Source organism: Helianthus annuus, chromosome 4, assembly GCF_002127325.2.
Source record: "Helianthus annuus cultivar XRQ/B chromosome 4, HanXRQr2.0-SUNRISE, whole genome shotgun sequence".
In the NCBI taxonomy this organism is placed as follows: Eukaryota; Viridiplantae; Streptophyta; class Magnoliopsida; order Asterales; family Asteraceae; genus Helianthus; species Helianthus annuus.
The window spans coordinates 62,849,137-62,856,793 of NC_035436.2; the positions used below are offsets into that span (position 1 = coordinate 62,849,137).

The 7,657-nt window shown below is 42.7% G+C and overlaps 1 non-coding gene across 1 annotated transcript; it reads left to right on the forward strand.

The window, feature by feature from the left end:
• The first annotated feature begins 1,917 nt into the window (after positions 1-1,917).
• LOC118491781 lies at positions 1,918-2,024 on the forward strand. Its single transcript, XR_004892226.1, has one exon. It is a non-coding gene; the product is annotated as a small nucleolar RNA R71 (small nucleolar RNA).
• Positions 2,025-7,657: the final 5,633 nt, after the last annotated feature.

Genomic DNA, 7,657 nt, shown 5'->3' on the forward strand with positions numbered 1-7,657 from the left:
AACCCTGTTAGGACGTGACTGATCACTGTTAGTTCAAGAAACCCTCTTTGTGTATCTGCCGAGCAAACCAAGGTGAGTTCACACAGCCAAGGCATGGGATTCCCGGGTTGGGAATTGGGTTGGATATGTTGGAAAGAATTACTCGTAATTACGCATGCACTAGACTATAGACCATCGTCCTCAGGATAGTCAGGACACGTTACGTAAAACCTACGTAACCCAGTATTTGCCATTTGTCTCCCGGGTCGGGAGGACACGTTACGTAAAGCCTACGTAACCCAGTACGTATTCCTGTTCTCGGTTTAAGAAGAACACATGGTTGCACTAGTCTAGTAAGTACCATAATGGGAATCCCCCATTGTTAAGGATAATCGTGAGAATCCCTCACCACTAGATGAACTTACGCATTACTGTTATGAACTTACTTTCTGTGAACTCGCTCAACTAGTTTGTTGATTATTTGCTGCATGCCTTGCAGGATCTTAGGTATACTTGGAGCTTGCACCAGAGGAGAAGCGGGTCGTTGTGGACAGGAACACGTGAATGCTTATTAAACACTTTTACATTCACACATTGATACTTATGTTTTGGGTTTTACATTTAATGCTTCCGCTACATATACAATGTTTGGTTTTGAACATCAATTATGTCTATGATTATTATTAAATGCTATGTTTGATATAATTGGTGGCTTGATCCTGGTCATGTCACGCTCCCAAGCGGTGATACTCCGCAGGTGGATTTTGGGGGTGTGACATTGTGAAGCTTCCGAGGTCAAGCTTCTTTTGCGGAAGTTTATTGAGTAGTAAGGCGGAGCATTCTTCGCCTAAGTTAACTAATTGCAATGATTCAATTTTCCTTTTATGAGTGAGGAAGTCCCTCATAAATTTTGAATATTTAGGCATTTGAGTTAGGACCTCGATAAATGGAATATTAACATGCAATTGTTTTAGTAAATTTTCGAACTTTGCGAATTGCTCATCGGTCTTTTGACGTATTAACCGACCGGGGTATGGAACCGGAGGAGTCTTAGCCGGCCTTTGAATTGGTGGAGAAGCCTTCTCTTGTTGGGGCGCGGGTGGAATTGGTTGTTTAGATTGGCTTCCTTCAGTTGGTGGAAGTGGAGCATCTTCAGGACCCACGGTACGGTTTCTCAACGTTATGAGATGTACTTGCGCCTTTGGGTTGGTTTCGGTATTACTTGGTAACGCGCCTTGTGGTCTCTCGGAGAAATTTTGAGCTATTTAATTTAATTGTTTTTCAATGTCTTGAATGCTAGCTTGTTGATTTCTAAAATTCGATTCCAATTGTTGAAATCGATCCGAGTTCTTCTTTTCGGTGTCGTAGATGAGGCGAGATACAGTATCTTCAAGCCTTTCTCGTCCACTTTGTTGTTGAGAAAAAGTTTGTGGTTGTTGAAAGTTAGTTCGTTGGTTTTGTTGGTTACTACTATTGCCGGGATCTCTCCAACCAAGGTTAGGGTGGTTACGCCATCCTTGGTTGTAGGTACCCGTTGGGGGACCCGACGGCCTAGGTCTATTATCAATGTAGTTTACCGTTTCCGTTTGATCATCTAATTCTTTCATACAACTCCAATTTTCATGTGGCCCACCACACCCTTCACAAGCCATTACCGAGACCGTTTTTGCCATTTCTAATTTTTTGATTTTTGAAGAAAGGGCCTCGATTTGGGCTTGCAAAGAAGTGCTTTCATCAACCTTATGGGCACCCGGGGCAATAGATTTATTGCCTCGGGGAGTGTGCCACTGAAAATTGGTTTGAGCAATTTCCTCAATTTGATTATATATTTCATTTGGGCGACGATTACCTAAAAGTCCCCCGGAGCTAGAATCAAGTGTTTGTCTAGTGTGTGGCAACAACCCATTGTAGAAAGTGGATACTTGTTTCCATACCGCAAGACCGTGATGAGGACACTTTCTTAGTAGCTCCTTGAACCTTTCCCAAGTTTCATATAAGGACTCCCCATCCTCTTGTGAATATGTATTAATTTCAGTCATTAATTTAGCCGTTTTAGCAGGAGGGAAATACTTATATAGAAACTTTTGGGCTAGTTCATCCTAGGTGGTTACTGCGCCAACTGGAAGGGTATTAAGCCAAGCCTTAGCTCGGTCTTTTAGTGAAAATGGAAACATACGAAGGCGGATGGCGTCGTTTGATGCCCCATTGATCCGAAAGGTATCACATATTTCTAAGAAATTAGTAATATGTAGATAAGGATCCTCATCCGCAAGCCCATGGAAGGTTGCGGAGTTTTGAAGCATTTGTATCAAATGTGGCCGAAGTTCGAAGCTGTTGGCTTCGACTTTCGGTGCATTGATAGCGGCGCCGAGATTACCTACGGTGGGGCGTAGGTAATCCATGAGGGTATGTTGGTCCGCCATCGGAAGTGGGTCTCCCAAAGCTTTCTCTTGGTTTTTAGCTTTAAGTCTTTTTCTAAGAAAGCGTTCGTGTTCTTCGAGAGGTTCTTTTATGTCTCTACTAGAACTGGAGCTCATACACTACGTAGAAAGTTGTGGCGCCTGGATTCCTAGTCCTGCAATAAAAACAGAAAAGAACGTTGGTCAGAATGTTCACCACGGCCCCGTGCTCAGATGAACACGGCCTGTTGTCGGAGATACAGTGATTGTTTTCCGGATCCCTGTTACTGGGGAGTTGGATACGGCCCCGTGTTGCACCGACACGGGCCCGTGCTCAACTGTCTGTAACTCGGAAAATAAAAACTGCCAGTGACAATGCTGGGCACGGCCCGTGTCCGACCAGGCACGGCCCGTGCTGAGCTCTGCAGAAACTGAAAAATTACGAAAATCCTAAAAAAAACAGAAAAATTTAGAAAAAAACGATTAAGCCGTTGATTCCTAACTTTCTTAAAATCCTTGTGTCCCCAGCAACGGTGCCAAAAACTTGATGCGGGTTGGTGTGTATATGGAATTAAGTATATTTTAAGCCCTTTTTACACATTAGTCAAGTTTTAAATTTATAAAACACGATATTTTACAAACACCAAACATACATATGGGCAAGTGCACCCATCGTGAGCGTAGTATAGTGTTGGCAAGATACCGAGGTCGTCCAAGGACACAAGAGCTTTTAGTACCGGTTTATCCTCAACGTCTAATCAAATCAAAAGTTAGAAAAAGGTTTTTAAACCAGAAAAATAAAACTAACTAAAATGCTGAAAAATAAAATAAAAGTAAAAACAGATAGACAAGATGAATCACTTGGCTCCGACTCGTGTATAGTGTAACCTTTGATTATTTTCGCACTTTTGCACTTTTTAAGAGATTATCTTAGTTATTGTAGTAGGCCCCTCTTTTGAAGGTGACGTTACCCTCAACCCAGTAGTTTGAGTCAGCAAGGATACAATCCTAAAGGGTCGGATTATTGAAAGATAATTAATTAAGTTATTAATGCATATTGTGGTAGGCCCCTCTTTTGAAGGTGACGTTACCCTCGGCTAAGTAGTCTGAGTCAGCAGGGATACAGTCCTAAGTAGCCGGGTTAAAATATTAATAGTAGTTTAACTTATGAAGGGATCAAAGAGTTTGGACCCCCGCCATCCAATACCTGTGGGTATTGAAGGAGGTCCTACTAAATTTGACCCAGGTCCTTTGCAGGATCTATACACTGAACAATGGCAAGACTCTTACCAAGCTGTTCCCTTAACCCCCGACCAGGTAGCCAACATACCTCCATATAGACCGTGGAGATATGAATGGTGAAAATCTTTTATTTTATATAGACAGTAAAATAATGCCAAGACACCACGGACAAACGATAAGGAAGAATCACCTTCAACATAAGAAACTAGTTATTAAAGTCATTAATACATAACCAAGTAAAAAGTGCGAAAAGATTAAAATAAAAAGTATTACACTAGACACTTGTCTTCACCAAGTGATGTAAGAGACTTAGGCAAACATGGCCTTTGATTGTCAAGAACTTTTATGATCAATCTTGGATCCCGAGACGACTCACACACTCTATGATGGACAATGGATGATGGTGGTGGATGATGGTGTTGTGATGGTGGTGGGGGGTGGGTGAAGTGTGAGAGAGGTGGTGTGCCAAGGGATGAGTTGCAAGTGAACCAAGCACTCCTATTTATAGGCTGAACAAAAGCTCGGGCACGGCCCCGTGTCCGTTGGGCACGGCCCCGTGTCCATCCTTCTCTCTTTCTTCATTAATTGCAGTTTGTCTACATTAGTTGACCACGCCCCCATGTCTGCTGAGCACGACCCCGTGTGCAGAAGCGTATCTGTACTATCAAGATTTGCCTGGATTCTGCGAATCTTATAGTTGACCACGGCCCCGTGTCCGCTGAGCACGGCCCCGTGGTGGGCGATGGAAGCTTCTACAACTTTGTCTTTTCTGCTGACACTTGAGCATGCCCCCGTGCTCACTGAGCACGGGGCGTGTTCAGCCTTCTGTCTTCTTGATTTTGCTTGGGAAGATGTTGTCGGGGGGTCGGGCATGCCACGTTTGTTCCTTTTCTTGTATTTATGTTAGATTTAGTTGCTTTTTTCTTCTTTTGTTCATTTGAGCTCATTTAATCTTGAAAATACAAAAGGAAGACAAAAAAACACTTTTTCCAACATTAGTATTAAAAAAAGGGTTAGGTTTACGCCACAATTGATGTAATTTATATGTTGCATTTTGTGCACATCAATATACTACTATAATAAGCATATATGAAGGATAGGAATGGTTATTTGGCAATGTACTTAAAACACCCTCAATGCACAATGTACAATACTTAAAGCACCAAGAAACACAACATAATTTACCCTTCAACTGATTCATCTTCAGTCGTCCATTTCTTTCACTCTTTCACACGAATTGTAATCTGGACGACTGATATTCAGCTCACACGGATCAAGGGTTTTACTTTCATTCGATTTACTCTCACTAAACTTCATCAACCCTCTCTCTCTCTCTCCCTCGGCGACTCATGAACAGATCTGTGAGGATTTCACCAGATCTAGGGTTTTACTTTCATTCGATTTCAAATCCATGAACCCATCCTGTGACGGTGTGGTGTGCAGTGTTAAAATCCACCGATTAGGGTTCCGACAGTGGGATTCTCGAGTAGATTGGTGGCAAATGAGACGAGCATCTGGCGGTAGATGGTGGTTGAGGTAGGTTCTGACAACCCGGTTCCGATTTATCGGCTGCATATATGTTTTCTGACAACGAAGGTAATTCTAGCAACCTTTTTTTCTTATTTTTGTAGGTCATGTGCTTCAGATTTCGTTAGTTCTAGAAACTGATGTTGAAAATTTGTAATTTTTGAGGATTGTATTGCTAATTTCAATAGTTTAGACTATGAAAACAATGACTGCCGCCGGCAGAAGCAAACTCCGGGTGCCAAGCGATGGTGAATGGTGGTGGTTGTATACTTTTAAGAGGGTTTTGTATTGAACTAGAGCGGGAAATTTCTAAACTTGAAGGTTATAGGTTGCTTCCCACCTTACGAAACTCGAACCTCGAATCTCGGTACAATTATTTCTTATTTACATTTTCTTTGTATCGATTCCTTTATAATACTATGGGGTATGGGGCGGGGGTTTGGGCGTAGGTTGGCCATAAACGCCCAAGTCACCACCCCGGGTGGGCTTGGGTTTGGGCGTGGCCCCTTGGGCGGGACTTTCAGCCCGGGCGTTGGGTGGGTCTATCAATATGACATGGCGGGCTCTTAATGGCCAAAACAACTAGTCGTTGGCCAACAACTATGTTTAAAAAAAAATTCACTATAAAACTCACACTTCTATTCTTTTTTTTTACCACATCCAATCACAATACACTCCAATATTCTATAATCATCTCTATTCTCATTCAACCACAATACGAAAAATGAATCCTCATAATCGTGGTTATGACCCGAACAACCCGTGGGCATTACAAGAAAATCCTAGCCCACCACCCAATCGTCCAATTCCTCCTCCATTTTAATACACTCTACTATACCTGATATGGCGGGTTACGCATCATATCTCTTGAATCGTGTGTATACTAACTTCCCTCACACCGACGATTCTATACCTAGCCCGTCTTCCAAAAAGGTCAAGGACACCCTCGTCCCAAGCCCAATCGGATGCACGAGATCACGAGTTGGATGACTTTCTGGATGATTCGCCAAACCGGCCTGAATACGGAAGAGATGCCGCAAAAAGGCGCGCTCAAAAATCAAGATCGGGTATGGCATCGCCTTCAGTTGGGAGTTCAGGCTCGCGTAGGGGAGTATACAGCGATTAGTTGGATGACATTATAAGCAAGTTAGATACATTCAACGTATTCCAACAACAAAGGGCCGAAATTCGGAAGAACAAAGAAGCTCAGGATGCCCTGAAACAAAGACGAGATGATATGAAATTTCTAGCCCAGCCCATGATCAGGTGAAGAGTTGGAACTAATGTTGGAGACGAGAGAAGAGATAAAGAAAAAATATTACAAGCACTAGGAATTTTTTTTATGTATTTTTCTTTATTTAAAAAACATTATTAAAAAATTTAAATTTTTTGTTTTAAAAATAAATAGCATTTGGGCTGGCCACGCCCCAAACCCCCGCCCCACCATACCGTCTTCAATGTAGGTCACCCAGCGAAGCCCACCCAAGCCACATGTCAACCCATGCCCCAACCCCCCGCCCCACCATACCCCACTGTCTAATATATGAATTTTCCTGGAAATCTTTGTTTTGTGTAGAAAACTCTTTTAGAAGCCTCTAAAGTGCTGCTTTTAGGCGCAATTTATTTTGCTGGAACTAATGGTCACATGGACCCGGTTGAAATGTAACATAATAAACGCTGAAGTATGGACACATAACACATTGGCCGCGTTTATAGTCCAAGTGACCATTGATGAATCAGGGTTAGCCATTACTGAGCCCGATAGACTCTTGGTTACAAGCAAATGCTTTGCAATGTGCTTAAAGGCCACAACAAAGCTTGGGAATTGAACCCGTGGTCTTTCATTGTGCTTATTCTCACTGAGAGATGGTTCCGCTAGATGATGCTTGATGATCTTGACTATGAACAAGACAGTGTTTATTCAATAATGATTTTAACTTTCATAAACGTTGATATCATGATATGGGATTAGGATCAAATACAAAGGATCTTAATTGTAAGAAGTGTAAGAAGTATTAATAGAGTGACAAGTGTCCAATAACCTAAAAAAACCCACTACACAAAAAAACCCCACTAAAAAAAAAACCTTAAACATCCACCACCACCAAAAACCTAAACCCCCACCCCCCCCCCACATCACCCACCCTAAAAAAAAAAAATTTTTTTTTGCCGAGGGGGTGGGGGTGAGTGTTTAGGTTTTTGGGTGGGGGTGGGTGTTTAGTTTTTTTTAGGTTTTTTTTTTTTGGAGGGGGGGGTTAGGTTTTTTTTAGGTTTTTGGGGGGTGGGGTGGGGGGGGGTTAGGTTTTTTTTTAGGTTTTTGGGGGGTGGGGGTGGGGGAGGGGGGTTTAGGTTTTTTGGTGAGGTATAGTTTTTTTTGTTTTTTTTTTTGCCGGGGGGGGGGGGTGGGGCTGGGGGGTGGGCGGTTTAGGTTTTTTGGTGTGGGGGGGGGGGTGGGTTAGGTTTTTGGGTGGTGGTGGGGTGGGGGTGAGTGTTTAGGTTTTTGGTGGTGA